General features: G+C 35.1%; 1 long non-coding RNA gene across 1 annotated transcript; it reads right to left on the bottom strand.

The window, feature by feature from the left end:
* Positions 1-224: 224 nt before the first annotated feature.
* Positions 225-18535, bottom strand: LOC125350030. The gene is made up of 3 exons (XR_007210667.1): positions 18290-18535; positions 1439-1443; positions 225-254 (listed from the first exon to the last, which is right to left on the bottom strand). It is a non-coding gene; the product is annotated as an uncharacterized LOC125350030 (long non-coding RNA).
* Positions 18536-22982: the final 4447 nt, after the last annotated feature.

Consider the following 22982-nt stretch of genomic DNA (forward strand, 5'->3'; position numbering starts at 1 on the left):
AAACAACCAGGGTTTTCCACTGGCATCGCTCATTCTCCAAGCATTCAAACATCCTGCCTCCCTCCAATCAATGGATTCCCAAGGGGCTTTAGGCTTCCCACATTGGTAGACTGAGTCTTTAATTGTAACGCATTAAAAGGCACTATCCACTTCTACCTAGTTCTTTCTTCTTAGGTGCAGATGTATTTCCAAATAGTACAAAATCTCTATCTCAGATAATTTCCATGGAGTAGCATTTCCTTTTGGCCACAGCCCTGCCAGCATCTATTGTTATTATATTTCTTGATAATGGCCATTCTTTTCATTTGCATTTTTATGGCCAGAGATGTTTAGCATTTCTTCATGTGTTTATTGGCCATTCTTATTTCCCCTTCAGAGAAATTTCTCTTTAAGTCTTCAGCTCACTTATTAATGGGGAAGTTATTTATTTGAGGATTTGTTTTGGGGGACCTTAATCTTTTGAGTTCTAAACTCAAAATGAGGCCCTTGTCTTTTGTATGGCTAGAGAAGATTTTCCTCCAATCTGTGGGCTTTCTATTTATCTTGCTAGTTATGTCCTTTACCATGAAGAATCTCTGCAGTTTAATGCAATCACATTTGTCCAACCATTCTTTGATTTGTTGTTTCCGGGTCTTTATTAAGAAGTTCCAGCCTGTGCCAAGGGGCCCTAGTGTTTCTCCTACTCCTTCTTACAATGTTTTCAGGGTATCTGCTTTTACCTGAAGGTCTTGATCCAATTAAGAATTGATTCTGGTGCAAGGTGATATATAAGGATCTAACTTTAATTTTCCACACATAATAGTACATGTCTAGGATAGTCCTAGCAGAGGATCATAATAGTTCAATAGTTATGCACATATGATCATATAAGATGATGCTATGCTAAATGAACTCCATGATATGAAAATAAAATGTTTTTCTTTGTTGCAGTTGTTTTAATGTACTATGTGAAGTTATTTCTTTTCTCTTTAGTTAGTCTATGCTATGGGATATCCACTGTATTTGATTTTGGTACCCTTGGCATTGGATATACATTTATCTGAATTAGAGAAGGAAAGGGGAACATCAAAACTATGAGACAAATTGCAAAGGGCAAACCAATGCAACAGTGATACTCAGAGAACACTATGTTGGAAATGTATAACTTGGGGGGATAGGGGGAGGGAAAGTGGGAGAAAAATGAGGGAGTAGGTAACAAGTTTGACAAGAAATGTACTCACTACCTATGTAACTGTAACTCCTCTGTACATCACCTTAACAATTAAATTTAAAAAAAGAAAAAAAATTATTTCTAAGGATCCTTACATAAGATATAAGACAAATTATAAACAAATCATGTTTTATGGCACCTTTCTTATTTGCATATATTTTATTTTTCATTTATTTATTTATTTATTTATTTTGCCAGTCCTGGGGCTTGGACTCAGGACCTGAGCACTGTCCCTGGCTTCTTTTTGCTAAAGGCTAGCGCTCTGCCACTTGAGCCACAGTGCCATTTCTGGCATTTTCTATTTATGTGGTGCTGAGAAATCAAACCCAGGATATCATGTATATGAGGGAAGCTCTCTTGCCACTAGGCCATATTCCCAAACATTTGCATATATTTTAATATGTATGCCTGTGATGCACAAGAATTATCCTTCATATCCTCATTGATATCAGGGTTAGCTTCATTTATTTTTTGCTTTGAACATTATGGGACATATATAGAAGAGACATATGGTACCTCCAAGATACAGTGTATAATCTGCCAATAAGAGACAGTATATTGTCCTTTTTTTCCTCCATTTTCCTCTTCCAAACTGAACAATGTCCCATACATATGTTCCTCATTGTCCTGAGTTTTAAGGAGAAAATTGCATACAGCTGAGACCAAACTGCCCTAAATTCATATATAGAATGTAAGAGTCTCAATTTGGAAGGTTGCTGGGTTTTTACAGTAGAGCCTAAAATTTGCCTTTTTGAAACAGTTGGTGATTGGTTCCTAATATAAAGCAGTGAAAGGGGGGAAAAGAGTGTGTAATTTAGATTGAAACAGAGTTTGAATCTCTGTAATTACTCTGATGATAGCTGAGAAGAACTGTAAACTAGATCAGAGAATAAGTAATGTAAATACCTAGAGAAATGCACTGAGAAGAAAAATGTCCAAAGGCCTGGTTGACATAGATAGGAAAGCATTGCTCAATTACATTCAAAAAGAGGTGGATGTTTGTCAAACATGAAGAAAGTTACAGAATATGGAAATAACAGTTTTTTTCTTTGAGGAAAAAGGAAGACTATGGGGGTAGTAGAGAGAAGATGAAAATGTTCTGGAAATATTTTGAAGTTAAAATAAACAGATTTGCTGACAGGTTGAATGTGAGTTATATGAAAAACAAAGATGTCAAGGATGACGCCTTTTTGACCTGAGCAACTGGGAGGACAAAATTACCATTTCCTGAGAGACCAAAACTACAGAGAAGAATTTCATAAAGATGATGCACCTGTCAAATTTCTTTGCTTGTTTTTCTTGCTTACATTTCCTTCATACTATATGCATTTATTCACTTATGTGTTTGTATCCTTACTCTAATCTCCAATTGTGTAAATGCTGTTGAGTCTCCCACTTTTGACTCAAAGCTTCTCCCTCCATAAAGTTTACTACAGAAGAATCATCGTCAGAATTACAGTCTATTTTTTTTACCATCATAATCTTTTATTTAAGCTTCTTTAAAATTTTTACAGGTACTGGAGACTCTTGCCTATATTCTTAACTACTCAGGAGGCTGATATTTAAGGTTTAAAATTCAAAATCAGCCTAAACAGGAAAGTCTGTGAGATTTTTATCTCCAATTAACCAACAAAATGCTTAATTATTAACAAAATGGCATAATTATTTGAGTGCTATCATTGAACAAAACAGCTAAAGGAAAGTGCCCAGAGTTCAAGCCTGCATCATCACGCTCCCCCTGTTTAAATTCATATTTTTCATGGCTCAAGTGGTAGAGTGCTTGCCTTGAGCAAAAAGAAGCCAGGGACAGTGCTGAGGCCTTGAGTTCAAGCCCCAGGACTGCCAAAAAACAAAACAAAGAAAACAAATAAATTAATATTTTTCCCTTTTCTTTATAATTTCTCAGGTTTACTAGAATTGTAGCTAATTTTATACACTTATTCTGTATAGAGCTTGTATTTTCATATTCACATATTTTCTTTTTCCTACTTGTCCTATGACAAATTTAAATATTAAATTAAACAAGGGCAAAATTGGAAGTAAGTAGTATGTATATGTAGTATTTATTTTCTAATTTTTTATTTAGACACTTGAGTGCTCCTTACCAGTCAGGAGTAAGTGAGCCTACAAGTCAAGCCATGTCTTCATGCTATTACAAGATGAATGTCTGGCCTCCACATGCAGAACCTACTATCTGTCTTAGAGACTTAACATTGGGATTAATGGCATTGTATTAACACCTATTTTAGCACCAAGTATCCAATTCTGAATATATTTCTTGTTTCTTCATGAATAAAAGGAGCAGAAGTAATGGTGGTGATAAAAACAGAAACACTCTTGAAATGAGATTTGGGAACTCCAAATGTAAACCCATCTAACTCTTCTTTTTATTAAGAGAAACTTAGAATGTAGCACAAAATCTTAAATGCCATTAACATACAAGGAAAATTCAGCTAAATTTATTTATTTTTCCCATATGTCCTGATCAACAGTTACAAACTGATTTTCACTAATGCTGTTTAGATATAGTTAATAGAAAGAATACTTGGTCAAGGCTATGGAGCTTGATGTCTCGCTATATCTTTTTAATCTTTTAGAGGAAACTGTTGGTCTTCCTGAATTTTAGTGTCCCTAAACAATGATGGAATTACACTGAATGATCAACATGGATTCTTGGAGTTCCCCAAAGGTTATTGAATGAGGTTGTCAAATTTAATTTCCACAGATAGTTTCATGTGTTACTAAATTCTTCATTCTATGTGTGCCTCTTATCAATGTCCTCTTTGTCACCAACATCACTTTTATAAAGCAATTATTTCATACCATTAGAATGTATCACTAAAAATTAAACATATGTTTAATACATCCCAAACTATTACTCTTACTAGATTTTTTTTGACATGATTAACAGTTCTATCCCCACTTTAATCCAAGGGAAATTAGGAGGCTGTGATCTGGATCACAGTTCAAAACCAGCCCATATAGGAAACTCCTTGAGACTTTTATCTCAATTTAGCCATCAAAATGTCAGAAAAAACCACACCTAGCCATGATCTCTTTGAATATAAATGGTATAAATTCTCCAATAAAGAAGAGCAGATTGACAGAGTGGATCTGTAAACAAAAAATTGCTGTCTGTTGTCTTCAAGAGACCCATCTTACAGCAAGGGACAAAAACAGGCTCTGAATGAAAAGATGGAGCAAGATCTTCCAAGCAAACACACCTATCAAAACAGCAGGGGTAGCCATCCTGATTTCAGACAAACTAGACTTATGATTAAAATCAGTTCAAAAAGATAAGGAAGGGCACTACATTTTAATAAAAGGAAAAATCCAGAATCAAGATATCATGGTGATAAATTTATACTTACTGAACAAAAGAGGCCCTGAATATGTCAAACAAATTCTTTCAGAACTACAGAACAAGAAAGACCCAAATACAATCACAGTGGGAGATTTTAATGCTCCACTCTCTCCTAGAGACAGATCCAACACACAGAGGATTAGCAAGGAAGCCGAAGACCTAAGTAACACCATATCCCACATGTTTCTGACGGATCTGTACAGAGTTTTTCACCCTACAGAGACCCAATAGACATTCTTCTCAGCAGCCCATGGAACATACTCCAAAATAGATCATGTCATAGTCCACACAAAGAGGATCAGCAATACAAGTGTATTGACATTATCCCGTGTATTTTATCTGATCACAGTGTAATCAAGGTAACCCTCAATAACAAAGGATACCACAGAGACTACACAAATACTTCAAGGCTAAACCCCTCACTGTTATCTAACACTTGGGTCACAGAGCAAATTAAGGACAAAATTAACGAATTCATAAGCCACAACGACAATAAAAATACAACACAAAGAAACCTCTGGGATACAGTTAAGGCAGTGCTGAAGGGCAAAATCATTGCCCTCAGCACACACATTAAAAGAATGGAATCAGAACAGGTAAATAACCTCATGATACAGCTACAATGTCTGGAGAAACAAGAAAAATTGAATCTAAAACTACTAGGAAGAGAGAGATCACAAAGATTAAAGAAGAGTTAAATCTGATTGAGAATAGAAAGACCATTCAACAAATAAATAAAAGTAAAAGCTGGGATACAGTTAAGGCAGTGCTGAAGGGCAAAATCATTGCCCTCAGCACACACATTAAAAGAATGGAATCAGAACAGGTAAATAACCTCATGATACAGCTACAATGTCTGGAGAAACAAGAAAAATTGAATCTAAAACTACTAGGAAGAGAGAGATCACAAAGATTAAAGAAGAGTTAAATCTGATTGAGAATAGAAAGACCATTCAACAAATAAATAAAAGTAAAAGCTGGTTCTTTGAAAAAATAAATAAAATTTACAGACCCAGTGCAAGACTTATAAAAAAAAAAAAAGAAGAAGAAGAAGAAGAGAAGAGACTCATATCCACGAGATCAGGGACTCCACCGGAAAAATTACAACAAATACCCAGGACATTCAAACAATCATAAGGAATTATTTCCAGAACCTCTACTCACTAAAGAACAAAAATTTTACAGAAATGGATCAATTCTTAGAGAAGTATAACCTGCCCAAACTGAATCAAGAAGAAATAAATCAACTAAAAACCATTAAGTTACAGTGAAATACAGGAGGTCATCAAGAGCCTCCCAACAAAGAAAAGTCCAGGCCCAGATGGATTCACCAATGAATTCTATAAAACCATCAATGAGGAGCTAATATCAAAACTCCTTAAACTCTTCCACGAAATAGAAACAGAAGGACAAATCCCAAACTCATTCTATGAAGCTAATATTATACTCATTCTCAAACCAGGCAAAGACTCAACAAAAAAAGAGAATTGCAGACCAATATCAGTAATGAACACCAATGCAAAGCACCTCAACAAAATATTAGCTAACAGGATCTAGAAACTGATCAAGAAAATTATACATCATGATCAAGTAGGCTTCATCCCACAGACGCAAGGATGGTTCAACATCTGCAAATCCATAAAAGTAATGCACCACATCAACAGAGCTAAGAAAAAGAACCACATTATCATCTCAGTCGATGCCCAAAAAGCCTTTGATAAAATACAACACCCATACATGTTAAAATCCTTGGAGAGAACAGGAATAGAGGGAACATTCTTTTAAAATATAAAAGCCATATACAACAGACCTATTGCTAATATCATATTAAATGGAGAGAAACTAAAACCATTTTCCCCAAACTCAGGAAAAAGACAAGGATGCCCACTCTCCCCACTTATATTCAATATACTGCTGGAATCCCTAGCCATAGAAATAAGGCAAGAGGAAGGCATCAAAGGGATCCACATTGGTAAAGAAGAAACCAAACTATTCCTATTCACAGATGACATGATCTTATATCTGAAGGACCCCAAAAAATCAGTACCAAAACTCCGAGACCTAATAAACCAATTTGGCAAAGTAGCAGGATACAATATCAATCCACAATAATCAGCAACTTTTCTGTACACCAACAATGTACAAGCAGAAAAAGGAAATTATGGAAATAATACCATTTACAATCGCTAAAAAAGAATAAATTACGTAGGGATTAACCTAACTAAAGTCGCGAATGACCTATTTAATGAGAACTATAAAAATCTAAAAAGGGAAATCAGAGAGGACACAAGAAGATGGAAAGACCTCCCATGCTAATGGGTAGGCAGAATCAATATAGCGAAAATGGCCATATTACCCAAAATGTTGTACAAGTTCAATGCAATCCCCATCAGGATCCCAGATACATTGTTTACGGAAATAGAGAAAACAACCCATAAATTCATATGGAACAGCAAAAGACCTAGAATAGCCAAAGCAAGTCTAGGCAAAAGAAGGAGTGCAGGAGATAGCACAATACCAGACATCAAGCTCTATTATAGAGCCATCATAACAAAAACAGCCTGGTATTGGTATAAAACAGACCTATAAACCAATGGAATAGAAGACCCAGAAATAAAGCTGCATTCTTACAGTCAGCTGATATTGGACAAAGGATCTAAAGACATACAATGCAAATAACATAGCCTCTTCAACTACTGGTGCTGGGAAAACTGGGCAGCCATATGTAGAAAACTCAAAGTAGGGGCTGGGGATATGGCCTAGTGGCAAGAGTGCTTGTCTCGTATACATGAGGCCCTGGGTTCAATTCCCCACCACCACATATATAGAAAATGGCCAGAAGTGGTGCTGTGGCACAAAAATAAGCCAGGGACCAGTGCCCAGGCCCTGAGTCCAAGCCCCAGGACTGGCCAAGAAAGAAAAAAAAAAAAAAAAAAAGAAAAGAAAACTCAAAGTAGACCCTAGCCTATCACCATGCACTAAGATCAACTCAAAATGGAATAAGGACCTCAACATCAGACCTCAATCCTTGAAACTACTGAAGAACAGAGTAGGGAAGACACTAGAACTTATAGGAGCAAGAAGGAACTTCCTGAATATAGTCCCAGGGGCACAACAGATAGGGGAAAGACTCGACAAATGGGACTACTACAAAATAAGAAGTTTCTGCACAGCTAAAGACATAGCCACCAAACTAGAAAGACAGCCAACCATATGGGAAAGAATCTTCACCAGCACAGCAACAGGCAATTATTAAATGGGCAAAGGAGCTAAAGAGAGACTTCACAGGAGAAGAAATAAAAATGACAAAGAAACATATGAGGATATGTTCAACATTCCTGGCAGTAAAGGAAATGCAAATAAAAACAACCCTGAGATACTAACTCACTCCAGTTAGAATGAACTATACTCTGAACTCAGGCAACAACAAATGCTGGAGGTGATGCAGGGAAAGAGGAACCTTTCTCCACTGTTGGTGGGAGTTCAAATTAGTACAAGCCCTTTGGAGAACAGTATGGGGGTTCCTCAAAAAGCTCAGTGTAGACATAACCTATGACCCAGCCATACCACTCCTAGGCATCTATCCTGAACAACAGGTCTCAGGATATTCAAAAGACATCTGCACATCCGTGTTTATTGCTGCACAATTCACAATAGCCAAAATATGGAAACAACCCAGATGCCCCACTACAGATGAATGGATCCAAAACATGTGGTACCTATACACAATGGAATATTGCATAGCGATTAGAAATGATAAAATATTCGTATTTGCAGGGAAATGGCCAGAATTTGAACAAATAATGTTGAGCAAGACAAGCCTAGAACACAGAGAACAAAGGGCATGATCTCCTTGATATATGACTGTTAGGGGGGAGACAGTAGAGACCAGGTCTGTGAAACAAAAAACTTCTTGTCAAATGGTATTTCCACAGGTTTGGGTCAGGGACCTTACATTATGTATCTAAAACCCAACAACTACTAAACATAAAGAGGTCTAAAATAGACCTATCAGTGGATCACAATAGCTCAACAGCTATGTATATATGATCATATAAGACGAGGATAAGCAAACTCTGTTGTTGACATTATATTTAAAGTTCTAGGTGAATTTCCTTTGGCGTACACCACATGGCTAATGTATATGATTTTGGTACACTGGGTATTGTCTAGGTATGCCTACCTGATCTAGGGAAGGGAAAGAAAAATGAGGGTGTGAGATATCACAAGAACTGTACTCACTGCCCTATTATGTAACTGTACTGCTTTTGCACAACACCTTGTCAACAAAATGTAATTAATAAAAATTATTTAAAAAAAGAAAAAAATTAGAACAAGGGTCTGGCTCAAAATGATAGTGCTAGACATGAGCAAAAGAGCTCAGGGACAGAGCTCAGGACTTGAGTTCAAGCCCAACAACTGACAGATAAAGAAATGAAGGAAGGTGGAAGGATGGAAGGAAAGAAGGAAGGAAGGAAGGAAGGAAGGAAGGAAGGAAGGAAGGAAGGAAGGAAGGAAGGAAGGAAGGAAGGAAGGGAAGGAAGGAAGGGAAGGAAGAAATAAAGGGAGGGAGGGAGAGAGGGAGGGAGGGAGAAAGAAAGAAAAAGAAAGAAAGGAAGTTGAAAATAAAATATGGGAGACATGATTATGCCTTCTTTTACACATTATCTTCTGTCTCTGCATTTGAATCCTTTATTCTAACTTGTCTATTTAGCCTAATAGATATTATTCCTATCTTGGGGGTGGGGGTCGTGTCTTTAGTTACTGTATCTTGAACTTGTACCCTAGGTGCTATCCCATAGATCTTTTGCTCAAGACTGGCACTCTATCACAGGAACTTTAGCTCCACTTTCAGGTTTTTGTTGGCTAATTGCAGATTAGATTCTATAGGATTTTCTGTTCTGGGTAGATTTGACCCTCAATACTCAGATCTCAGTCTCTTCAGTAGATAGTATAACTGTTATGGGTCACCAGCATCTGACGGTTTTCTGTGTTTCAATCTCATTATTTATTCTATTTGCTTCTGTTCAAACATATGCCATTTAAATGAACTGAGTTACTTCCAACATGTGTACATTGATATCTTTCATTCAGTAGAACATCTACTGTACTCAGTCCCCATCGTTGTCCTGACGTGCTACTTTTCCATGTTTTCTTTTCTTTTTTCTTAGTAGTAGGATTGAGCCAGGGCCATGTATGTGTTAGGTGACCACTCTATCACAGTGCTGTATTGCCAGGTATATATTTCAAGGAGAATTTATCATCATCTAATCTAATCTTATCATCATCAAATCATGAGATTTGTTTTTAGGAAAAATAAAATTAAAGTGTATCCTGAAATTAATTTGGTATCCTATACTACATAAATTTAATATGTTTTCCATAAATTAGTGTAGCTCATATAGTTATAAAATAAGTAATGAGGCTATGGTATTTTTGAAAGAGAATTAATTTCCTAAATTAGAAGAAGAAAAATCCTGTCATTGGATAAATCAGAAATACACCCACAGATTTGTTGGAAAACTTCATTAATCCTAGTTTTCAAAATACAAGCAGACTGGAATCTGAGCATCTTTGGAATCCATGGTGACTCATTGAGGGCACTTGTGTGTGATATAGTCTAGACATGTTGCCAGAACAACGGGTCACATCCATCACAAAAATTAGAGCAATTCTTCCATGTTCTTTTCATTCTTCTGCTAAATACTTGGGCAACATGACAGTGTGTTGGCACTCTGGTTGTCTTTGTGATAAGGGTGGTGATATGTATATGATATTTATGACCAAAGGTTGTGACCACAAAAGTTTGAAAGAGTCCAAGTTATTCAAACTTTGTTCTTCTTGGAGCTCTAAGATTTTTGTATATTCCCTTAGAAAGCTATGGTTCAACAAATCATGGGATTATATAGCACAAAGAGTCCCTTGAGAGAGCCTCTGGTCTAGCAGTTGATTGTGGATATTTATTTCTGGGAGTTACTTGTGTTATACCCGTGTATTTATGTTGGTTCTTTCTTTCCATTGTACCAGAAGGTCTTTAAAAACTTGCCATTTCTTTTTTTTAATTCCCCACAGTCCAATAGAGTTCTCCAAAACAGTGTTAGACTACTTCCTCAATGAAGCCTGTGAAAAATTCCTATCATTACAGATAACTAGGCAAAACTTACAAGGATAACAAAAAAATCTGACCCTCTTCTCTCCAGTAAATCTATATCTATATGCACATATCACATATATGCATAGATATGATGTTAAATGTTTCAATATGTTCTGATTTAGTTTCAGCCCAGATTTCACAATTTTTGTGGTTAACTCATAGTTAACTCTATGTGCTTCTTCACATAGTAATGATGTATGGTTGGGACAACAAATCTTGACTACTTTAAATAGCTGACTTCTTTTACTAGGCATCAAATCCATGACATATGACATAAATATTCAGGAAATGTAAGTAAAATAATCATCATAGATCTAAGAAAAAGTTAAGCCAATTATTTCTTTCATTATAATAGTTTCACTAAAACGTTATAATTGTTGGTCTACTTTAAAGAAGCTTTTTCTCAGTTTCTTGTAAAATTGTACATGTCTTCTATAGTTGATTTTTCAAGATTTTTTCAACTTTCATTGCATTTAAGAACTAAAGTCAAGTAATCTTAGGAAACAGTTGTACATGTTATATACAGTCAGAAAATATACATTAATGAGTTATTCTAATTTCATTACATGATTAATAATATTGCCCTTGTGCTTTAAAAACATTTAATTTGAAATGTTTAAAATTTACTCATATATAAAGGTAGAAATCTGTTATGTAGAAAGAAAAATAAAATATACATTGATGTCCAAAATGCAAGCAACATCAAATACTTAATTTTAAATAATATCTTCTTTTCTAACATATATTCTTTTAATTAAATCAGAATACTAAAATCATTTCAGGTAAAAATATACCTGATAAAAGAAATTATGATGATATTTATCAGTTACCTTTTTTTTTCTGTTCAATATAGTCTTAGGAAAGAAAAAGTATAACTCAGAACCATAATATTTTATGGTGGTCTGCAAACAACCAGCGTATTACACTCACCTATAGGGGACAGATGGCAGGTGACAATCTGATCTCAGCCAATATAAGCCGTCAAAACAATCTGCCATGAGCAGGTGTGAGATAATTATCTAAATGAACAGATATATAAAGTAATAAACAAACTCAAATTAGGTCCTAAACACAAGAATTTAACAAAAACCTAAATTTGCAACCTAACCTTAACTCATGAAGATGATATAAAAATTAACTATTGCTCAGAGGAAAAACTATTAACAGATTTTTCTATTTTACTTAATTAAATTTTCCATTGTGAATACAAGTTTTATGATTCTCATTCAAATACAACCTTGGTTATATTACTATGATATAGAAGCAAGATAAATTTTGTTTGCCTAATAGTTTTACTTAAGTTAGAATAATAAAAATATTCAAAATAATTATTAAAATATAAGTATATAAAACATAAAATATATGTAATAATACAAATAATGAATATATATAATCATGTACATAAAACCTTCTTTCCAAACAAGTAGCGTACATTATTATTGATATAATTATATTTTATATTATAGGTACTTTTATACAAAATAAAATTATATGAAATTATATTAGCATTTATAAGTAACACAATTCAACAATAGTATTTTCAGTCCTTATAAGCATTTTCTTGACCTGAAATGAGTCATTTTCATTTTGATGAATTTTATCTTATTGTTGAACTTATGCTGCCATTGGCAACTTGGATGTGAAGCAGCCGGAACAGTTTGGTGAAATGTCAGAGAAAGAATTTCCATGTAAGCTTTCTCTTTATTAAACATAGTATTTTTGTCTCTAAATAATTACTTTCTGGTAACATATTACTTACTTAAATAAATGCACAGTAGGCAGCTACTTTCAGGTGGAAATATATGGTTTGAAAAGAGCCTATTTGTGACTGGCTCCTAGTAGCTCTCACAGAGTTAGCCATTAAAAATGGCCGCATTTGAAAAAAAGAAAGATCTTCTGAGAGAATGGGTTCCATGAGATTCTAGCCTGTCTTCTCAATTAATTGTAATGGTACTGGCTGAATTGTGAATGTGTCTGTCCTGGCAATAGTTCTCAAAACATTTGGCCTCATGATCAATTTACACTCCTAAGATTGTCAATGCCCCCTAAAGAGTTGTTGATTATACTTCTCACCATTTATCATATTAGTAATGAAATGGTGACATTTTAAAAACATTTGTTGCAACTTAAAATAAAAACAAAGTAAAACCTGATACTAGAAAGTCTCTTAAACAGCTGATAATAAAAACCCGAGTTCTTGCATTTACTTCTTCATTATATACTTCAAGCTGTATTGTCTAATTGTTAGAGAAATAATCTCACATAGATAGGAGCAAGAAAATGAAATGGTAGTCCAAAAGTTTTTTTTAACTTTTTACATTCTTTGATATATCAAAAAATTACAAATGGAAATGTCTTAAAAATGAATTGCAAGCCAGGCATAGGTGACTCACACCTATAATCTTAGTTACTCTAGGGGCTGAACTGAGGATTGATATTTGAAGCCAGCTTGTGGAAGAAAGTGAGGCTTTTATTTTTAATTAATAAATAATAAAACCAGAAATGAATCTGTTCAAGTGGTAGGGTGATAGCCTTGAGCAGTAAAAGCTAAGGGACAATGCTCACTATTTGAATTTATGTTCCAGCATGTGTATGGGAGCATGTGCGTGTGCGCGCACGTGCACGTGCGTGCGCACACACACATACTCACACAGTGGATTTCTAAACACAATCTAATACAAATTTCATGAATATTTTGTATATATGCAGCTTAATTGCTGGTTTTGCCAGATCTGAAAGATGATCCCAAACAATTTTTCCTTCTTACAAGTGTTTATGTTTCTGCCACTCTTCCCTCCAGGAAGTGTGCATTCTCACTGAGATTGAACTGGGCCAAAGTATAAGTCGTGATTCTACAAGTTTCTGTGAGTGCTGCTTCATGCACAGTTAGCACATGTAAGAACTTGAGTTCAATCCAGCACTTAAAAAGATAAACAAACTAAGAAGACTAGTGATGCAAAAAGACTACTGAGACAAGTTTTAACCATTCAACTTCCACCTTTGTTGAAATGCATCTGCCATTTAAAATTGATGGAAACCAGCTAGGCTCACCACTATATGCTTACATGAAGTTTTAGTGATTGGAATGGAAATAACATAGCATGAATGGGTATATTTACATGAATAAATGAAATTTCATGCCAATCTTTGAAGAAAAATAATGAAAAATCCAGGTACTTGGGTCCTTTTGCAGTCATCCTACTCTATGCAGGAGGCTGAGATTGCAGAATTATAGCTTGAAGTCAATCTAGGGAGTAAAGTTCCTTTGATTTCATTTCCATAGTAATCTGCAAGAAGCAGGCATGGAAGCTCAAGCAATGGAATGTTGGCTGATAGAGCAAGCCAGACAATTGTGAGGCCCTGAATCCAACCACTGTTAACCACCAAAAAGTGCATGAATTAATGAATGAGTAAATAAATCAATACTCAATAATTAATTTGTTTATTTTGAAAATATAGCCTTCACTAGTTTTTCTGAAACACTAAAACACTGGTTTGCTTTGAAAGTTTCCTTTGTCTGTTTCATAACTTTCTGTCTTCTAATTCAGTGGTTTAGATTACTTTTTGTCCCTAGAGGTCATTTGCCAATATATGCATCATTTTTTTTTTACCACCAGAGAGGGTAAGAAGAGACATTGCAGACTCATAAGGAGGACAAGGATGATGCCAAAACATACTTCATTGCACAGGATAACTTCACAAAGCAACCAAACACAATTTAGCAACACTCAGCAGTATTGAGGTTGAGAGATTTTGCTCTTTGTCATGTCTGAACTTATTTTTATGTCAGAAATTGCATCTGGGAAATATCTATTTCTTTTGCCTAGAAAAATCACATCTGCTCTAGTCATTTTGATGACTGCATATATTCCAAAGTGTTTTGAATTTACTGTACCAGTACTGACACCAATATTTTAAATGAAAATTCCCACATCTTGCTTCAGGGTTCACAGACTTAAATTAACAACCCTAAATCTATGAACAACTTATCTTTATCAGAAGTCTCTTCCATTCACTCCACAGATAGAAATGACATCATCATCACCACTGACAGTCCATTCCATGCAGCAGAACTTTGTACCTCAGGCATGATACCCTCAGGTCCTTTATATCCCATCCATGGGCCATTATATGTTAGTAAATCCTTCTTAGCTCATGTGTTAGTTTTACAGCAACAAAACAAAATAATTGAAATAATTAGCTTAGAAATAGGAAGCATTTATCTAGTTTCCTAGTCCTGGAAATTTCAATCCATAATTGGGTGTCCCTGTTGCTCAGCTAACATGCCTTGGTAGAAGACTGAGGCAAAGGAAATGTATTCAGTCACTTCATGGTAAAGAAGACCACAAACAAGTGGAGGCATTGGATCCCCAAATCTCTTTTATGACCACATTTTCAGTGTCCTAAAGGTTACATTTCAAGACTCACTTCTTGAACATTCTACTCTATCTCAACCACCACCATGGGATCAAGCATTAAATTCTTAGATCATTGAGGCACATTTAAGCTGCAAACAATGGCATCACTCTAATATCTGTTTACTCTCTTGGTTTCAGATAAGATATCACCTTTAGGGACTTTTCCCTAATCATCAGCATGGCAAAATATGAATGCTATATACTTTTACAGATCCAGACCACTGGCATCTAACATCACATTTACAAGTTATGCTGAAATATGCTGTTTATGCTTGTATGTACTCTGGTCAAATTTAGGTTCATCTAAGTAGAAGCTTTATCTTTGTGTTTGTATATTCACAGAAATGTAATATAATGCAGGAACATTACAGTATTAGTAATAGTAGCTAGGACTACATGGGAGGTTTATGCTAAATACTGTACCAACATTTTATTTAGTACTTCTATCAAAAGTTTGAGATAGGTACTGTTATTATGTACTTTTAAAAGTAGATCAATCAAGAAACAACAAAAATTAGGGGCTGGGGATATAGCCTAGTGGCAAGAGTGCCTGCCTCGGATACACGAGGCCCTAGGTTCGATTCCCCAGCACCACATATACAGAAAACGGCCAGAAGTGGCGCTGTGGCTCAAGTGGCAGAGTGCTAGCCTTGAGCGGGAAGAAGCCAGGGACAGTGCTCAGGCCCTGAGTCCAAGGCCCAGGACTGGCCAAAAAAAAAAAAAGAAACAACAAAAATTAAATACATTCCTTTTGTCATATAAATGAATAAGTGGTAGAATGAGATTTAAAATATCATGTTTCTATTGCCAGAATTATGCTTAACCATCAGCTATATTGGTTCTATAAAATTTATCCCTGCAGCTTGTCTACATGAGGTGTGATTTCAAGGATTTTAATATTAGTCACATCTATAAAATACAGTTAAATTAATAAATCAACATATAATGAACAATACAGTACACAATAACTGGTTTGACAACATCTATCATGAAACATTGTTGTTCTTTTATAATATATAGATAACAAAACTTAATATAAGTCCATTTACAATTCTTTTGGTAGTACTGGGATTTAAACTCAGGACTTTCAACACACTAGGCAAGCACTCAAGCATTTGAGATAGGCCTGTAGCCCTTTTTGATTTAGCTATTCTCTTGAATAAGAACTCACATTTTATTTGGTTCTGCCTGTATCACAATTCTCCAATTTATACTGCCTGCATATCTGAGATGACAGGAGCATTATCACCATACCAAGCTTTGGAATAGTTACAATGGGTCTTTCAAACTCTTTCCAAGGGTAGACTTGAACTCTGATCCTCTTGATCCAGCCTCCTGAGTAGCTAGGATTATAAGCATAACTTACCATACCTGTTAACATATTCATATACATGATACCTAAATAAGTTCCTCAAGTACTCCCAAAGTTTCAGACTATGTAACCAAGGTGTAAGTTTTATATTCTCACAAGTTAGGAATATATTAATGAGAACAGCAAAAGGATTTTCAGGTTTAAATAAGCTTCAAAATTTGCTACTAACCCATATCCAGCAATAATATTGAAACTGCAATAAGAGATCTCCCTTCCAAGAAAAGCCCAGGTCCAGATGGATTCACAGCGGAATTCTACAAGGCTTTCAAAACAGATCTCACACCAAAATTCCTCAAACTCTTGAATGAAATAGAGAGTAAAAACTCATTACCAAACACATTCTACGCTAATCCCCAAACCAGACAGGGACACATCAAGGAAAGAGAACTATAGACCAATCAATGCCTTTGATGAACATCGATGCAAAGCTCCTCAACAAAATTCAGGCTAACCGACTTCAACAAGTCATCAAAAAAAAATCATACACTATGATCAAACCGAATTCATCCCAGGGATGCAAAGTTGGTTCAATATACGCAAGTCAATTAATGTAATCCACCACATCAACCAGAGCAAGGTAAAGAATCACATGGTTATATCTCTAGATGCAGAAAAGGTGTTCAATAAAATCTAGCACCTATTTACGATAAAAGCCCTGGAAAAACTGGGATTCCAGGGAACATTCCTGAATATAATAAAGTCTATTTATGACAAAGCAACAGTGAGCATTATACTAAATGGTAAAAAGATAAAGCCATTCCCTTTAAAATCAGGAGCAAGACAAGGATGTCTGCTCTCTTCTTGCCTATTCAATATAGTACTTTCCTCTCCTCTTCAACATAGTACAAGCCAGAGCAATTAAGCAAGAATAAAACAAAGAGGATCCAAAAGGAAAGATGAAGTTAAACTTTCTCTCTTCAGAAATGACATGATCCTATACCTAAAGAACCCCTTAGACTCTACTCCCAAGGTACTAGAGCTGATCCAAAACTTTGGCAAACTAGCAAGATATAAAATAAATCCTCCAAAATCAATGACTTTTATATATGTCAACAACCTGAACAGCAAGGCTGAAATCAGAAAAGCAACACCTGGGCTGGGAATATGGCCTAGTGGCAAGAGAGCTTGACTTGTATACATGAAGCCCTGGGTTCGAATCTCCAGCACCACATATCAAGAAAACGGCCAGAAGTGGTGCTGTGGCTCAAGTGGCAGAGTGCTAGCCTTGAGTGGGAAGAAGCCAGGGACAGTGCTCAGGCCCTGAGTCCAAGGCCCAGGACTGGCCAAAGGGAAAAAAAACAAACAGAAAAGCAACACCTTTTGCAATAACCTTAAAAAACATAAAATACCTAGAAATAACCTTAAGCAAAGAAGTGAAAGAACTCTATAATGAGAACTTTAAAAACTTGAAAAAGGAAATTAAGGCAGAACTTAAGAAATAGAAAAAACTCACATGGTCCTGGATTGGGAGGATTAACATTGTGAAAATGGCAATATTACCAAAGGCTATCTACAAATTCAATACAATACCCATCAATATCCCAACATCATTCTTCAATGAAATAGAGGAAGAAATTCAGAAATTCATATGAAACAATAAAAAACCTGAATAGCAAAAACAATCCTGAGTAGAAAGAACAGTGCAGGAGGAATATCAATACCAAATTTTAATTATACTACAAAGCAGAAGTAATAAAAACAGCTTTGTACTGGGGCAAGGACAGGCCCAAGGACCAATGGAACAGAACTGAAGACCCAGAAATGAACCCACAGACCTATGGCTACCTAATCTTTTACAAAGAAGCTAAAAATACAGGTTAGAATAAAGACAGCCTCTTCAACAAATGGTGCTGGCAAAACCGGGTCACCACCTGTAACAAACTAGAACTAGACCCCTACATACCACCCTGAACCAAAATCAACTCCAAATGCACCAAAGACCTGGAAATAAAATCAGACACCCTGAAAAACTCTACAAGAAGGAATAGGAGAAACTCTAGGACTCCTTGGCACTGGAAGAAACTTCCTCAAACTATGCCCAGAAATGCAACAAAACAAAGAAAGGCTGGACAATTGGGACTGTATCTAACTGCAGAGCTTCTGCAGGGCAAAGGATATAGCTTCCAAGATAAATAGAAAGCCCACAGATTGGGAAAAAAGATCTTTGCCAGCCATACAATGGACAAAGGCCTGATGTCTAAAGTATACACAGAACTCCAAAAGCTAAAGTCCTCCAAAACAAATCCTCAAAGAACCAAGAGCCCCCTCAACAAATGGGCTAAATACCTAAAAAGAGAGTTCTCTGAAGAAGAAATGAGAATGGCCAAGAGTCACATGATAAACTTCTCTGCATCACTGGCCATAAAAGAAATGCAAATCAAAACAACATTGAGATTCCACTTCACCCCAGTATGAATGTCTACTATTAGGAAATATAACAATAATAAATGCTGGAGGAGATGTGGCCAAATGGGAACCCTACTACATTGTTGGAGGGGATTCAAACTTGTTCAACCCCTCTGGAAAGCAGTGTGGAAGTTCTTAAGAAGGCTAAACATAGAGCTCCCCTATGACCCAGTAGCCCCACTTTTGGGAATCTATCCAAAGAAATACAAGGAGGACCACACTAAAGCCACCAGCACAATAATGTTCATCGCAGCACAACTCTTAATTGCTAAAACATGGAACCAACCGAGATGCCCCTCAGCAGACGAGTGGATCAGGAAAATGTGGTACATATACACAATGGAATTCCATGCCTCTGTCAGAAAGAATGATATTGCCTCATTTGTAAGTTAATGGAAGGACTTGGAAAAAAATCATACTAAGTGAAGTGACCCAGACCCAAAGAAACATAAACCCTATGGTGCCACTCTTAAGGAATAGCTAGTACATGAATAGGCTAGTCATGGTAGAAGATCAAAGTACCCCAATAGCTACACCCATAGGACCACATAAAAAGATGCCAAGCGAAATGAACCCCACGTTATGCAAACAAGAGTTATACCACTGTTGTAATTATTCTCAACATGCCATGTGAACTCGTACTACGTTTTTTTCTCTTTATCCTTGTCTGTTTGTTTGACTGATTGATTTGTTTAGTTTTGTTTCTCCTGTACTCCTTCCTGTGGCTGTACCCTTGCTACCATTGTATTACATCCGAGTACCCTGGATACTGTGTATACAGGTATTAGAACTTGGGAAGGGAGAGGGAATAACAAAATCGAGAGACAAAGAACAAAAAGACAAATCATTCAAAAAGCAACACTTACAAAACTATTTGGTGTAAACTAACTTCACAGCTGTTGGGGGGAGAGGAGGAAGGGGATTGAGAGGAGGGAAATGGGGGAGGAGTTAACAAGTAGAACAAGAAATGTACTCACTGCCTTTTACATGAATCTGTAACCCCTCTGTATCACACTTTGACAATAAAGAAAAACATGTGAAAAAAGATTACTGATTCAAAATATTAAAATTACCTAAAACATTGCCTTAAAAATTGCTATGAAGAAAGCAAAAGGATAAATGCTAGCATCCTACTGCAGATCAATAAAACATTATCTTGCTGAAGCAGGTATTCTGAAATAAGATCAACAATGGCTCCAAAATAGAAACATAGGGAACACAAATGTTCTGAGTGTGCACTGAAAGATGTGATCACAATTATTCCATTTCTGATCGCAGCAAGGCCTTTGGAGTACCTATTTCAACTCTTGTATACCATCTTTCAGTAGCAACTGATTCCATAATGAAATAAATAAATACACACTGGCTCTAACATTAGATGACATTAAAGATAAGAGTTACTTATCTTTTGTGAAAAGCATTGGGAGGCAGGAGGAAAGATGCATTTGTACTACTTGACTGACAACTATATATCTGTTTCCTTATAGCTTGGGAAAGGATTACTCACTCATTAAAGAAAATTATTTTCCATGACTTCTTTAAGATGTTTTTTATTTAGGTCCAAGACCGGGACTTGAACTCTTTCCCTGGTGCTTTCACTCATTGGCTAGAGCTCTACCAAGTGAGCAATGCATCCAGCCCATCCTTAAGCTTTTATTAAATAATGAAGGTGCTATCATGTTCTATCTCCTCACTTTCAACTTATCTTCTGTTTGTATACTAGCACTCTGTAATGTGAGAAGTTTCACAAATGACTTATAATCATACAGCACATTGTGCACTTTCCCTAAAGAACATCCATAATTCCAAAGTAGACTTACAGTAACTCAACTAATGTTTTCTGATAACTGGATGGAAAGAGGACAGGACAGATTTTACCAAGGAACTGTACAGACCTGGATTCTGTCATAAATCAATAATATTCAAAATAACCATAATATTTAATAGAATATAATATTTTTCCTCACTTTAGTCATTAAATAAAGCTCTGGAGATAGTCAGTGTATCATAAAGAAAGGAATCTTGACAATGGCGAAGCCTGGGTTCTTCCCTTTGTGATCTTGAACATATCTAATGGTGAATCTATAAAAGGAAACATAATATTAATTTACAAAGAATTCATGAATATTTCATATAATTTATGCAAAATGATCACATTTTATGTCCTTCATGAATCAAAAATACTTCTTTACACAACACTGGTGTATTTTTTGGATGGGAAAAAATAGAAAAAAATAGACTGGAAATATGTTCTCAAATTTAAAAGAGTAAAACCTTTTGTTATCTATGTTTGGGCATTTTGTCATGCAAATTCACTGAGATATTCTACAAACAGATGTATTAACAGAGTGGTAGACATATCGGAGATGCTTAATAATGGGTTATGATTGACAAATAAAAATGAAGAAGAATCTGGATTCTGGTTTATATCAGTAGAGTGTCTTTTGCATTACCTAGAGAAGAAGCTGCTGATTTAGAAGATTCGCTGTATCTCTGATCTAAGTATTGTCAGGCAGTATTAAATTAGCTGAGCCATAACAAACATTGCTTATAGATTGATAGGCTTATTATAAAATCTTTCCATACTCCCTTCCATGATTATAAAATAATGCATTTTATTGTAGAAAATTTACTTTTATAGAAAGGTATAATGAAGAAAAAACTATAATAATCCCAGAAACTAGAGAAAATATGTATTACAAGATTTTTCTACTGGTTTATTTTCTGTTGCAGATAAGTATGTGCATGTATCTATTTACTATCTTTCTTTTTTTTCTTTCTCTTTCTCTCTCTCTTTCTTTCATCTATCTCCAACTATCTTTGAACAAAAGTCTCATATGTATACAAACACTATATATATAGTAGTGTGTGTGTGTGTGTGTGTGTGTGTGTGTGTGTGTGTCTGGTTGATTACCAGCAACATCTACAAATGACTTTAAATCTTACTATCTTGATTCATTTGTCATATATATGATATATATATATATATATATACATACACATATGCATACATTTAATAGAATTTGAGAACTTACACAAAATATAAAATAGTTAAGAGGATTACTTAATGTATCAAATGTTTCCTGAAAGTAACTTTCTAAATATCATGGTAGGACATTATACCCGAGACATTTTAACTTAGGCATTGGTAATTGTTTATGTATTTCTGTTTTCCAATAATATATTTCTTACTAATACCAATTGAAAGTATATCGATTTACATGTGCAAATATTATTACTAAAATAAGTAGATTCTTTGATATAAAAATTTTAACTTCACTGGGGATATTATACTTTGTAAATATGTCAATATCTTATTTGAACCCTTAATAAACTTAATATTATAAAGCTTTACATGTACTTTGTCAAATATAAATTATTTAGCTTTATAACTCTTTTGTTTTAGAGGTAAACTCATACTTATAATCCTAAAATTGTACTTATTTTATACTTTTATATCTTGATTTAATCACTGAACTTGACCCCAAAATTTTGCAGTACACTTCATAATGACTTTGGTACTTTATAAGGGGATATAACTTTCTTTGTATCAAAACTTCAAAAAAATCTAAATAACATCCTTAATTGGGCTAAAGCCTTATGTCATCATCGATTAAATTATATATTTTTATCAATTACTAAATTCGTATTGTATTTTTACCATTAATGTATTAGTTCTGTTAGTATATTGACATAAAATTCCCTTTCAAACATTTCTTGATTGCTCACTTGCCCAGTCATGCTACATAATGATCTGTTGATCACCAACAGCATGTACAAATGACCTTAAAACATACTATACTGTGTTCCCTTTCAGTAGGTTTTGCTTTTCCTATATACATTAAAGCTTGGAGGAGCTGGGGATATGGCTTAGTGGTAGAATGCCTCCCTCACATACATGAAGCCCTGGGTTCAATTCCTCAGCACCACATATATAGAGAAAAGAAATAAAGCCTGGGTAGGTCTTGGGTATTATATGTTCATTTGTTTATTGTTTATTTTGTTGTTTTTGTTTGTTTGATTTGTTTATTTTGTTTATTTGTTTATTTTGTTATTTG

Source organism: Perognathus longimembris, chromosome 4 (assembly GCF_023159225.1).
Source record: "Perognathus longimembris pacificus isolate PPM17 chromosome 4, ASM2315922v1, whole genome shotgun sequence".
Classification (NCBI taxonomy): Eukaryota; Metazoa; Chordata; class Mammalia; order Rodentia; family Heteromyidae; genus Perognathus; species Perognathus longimembris.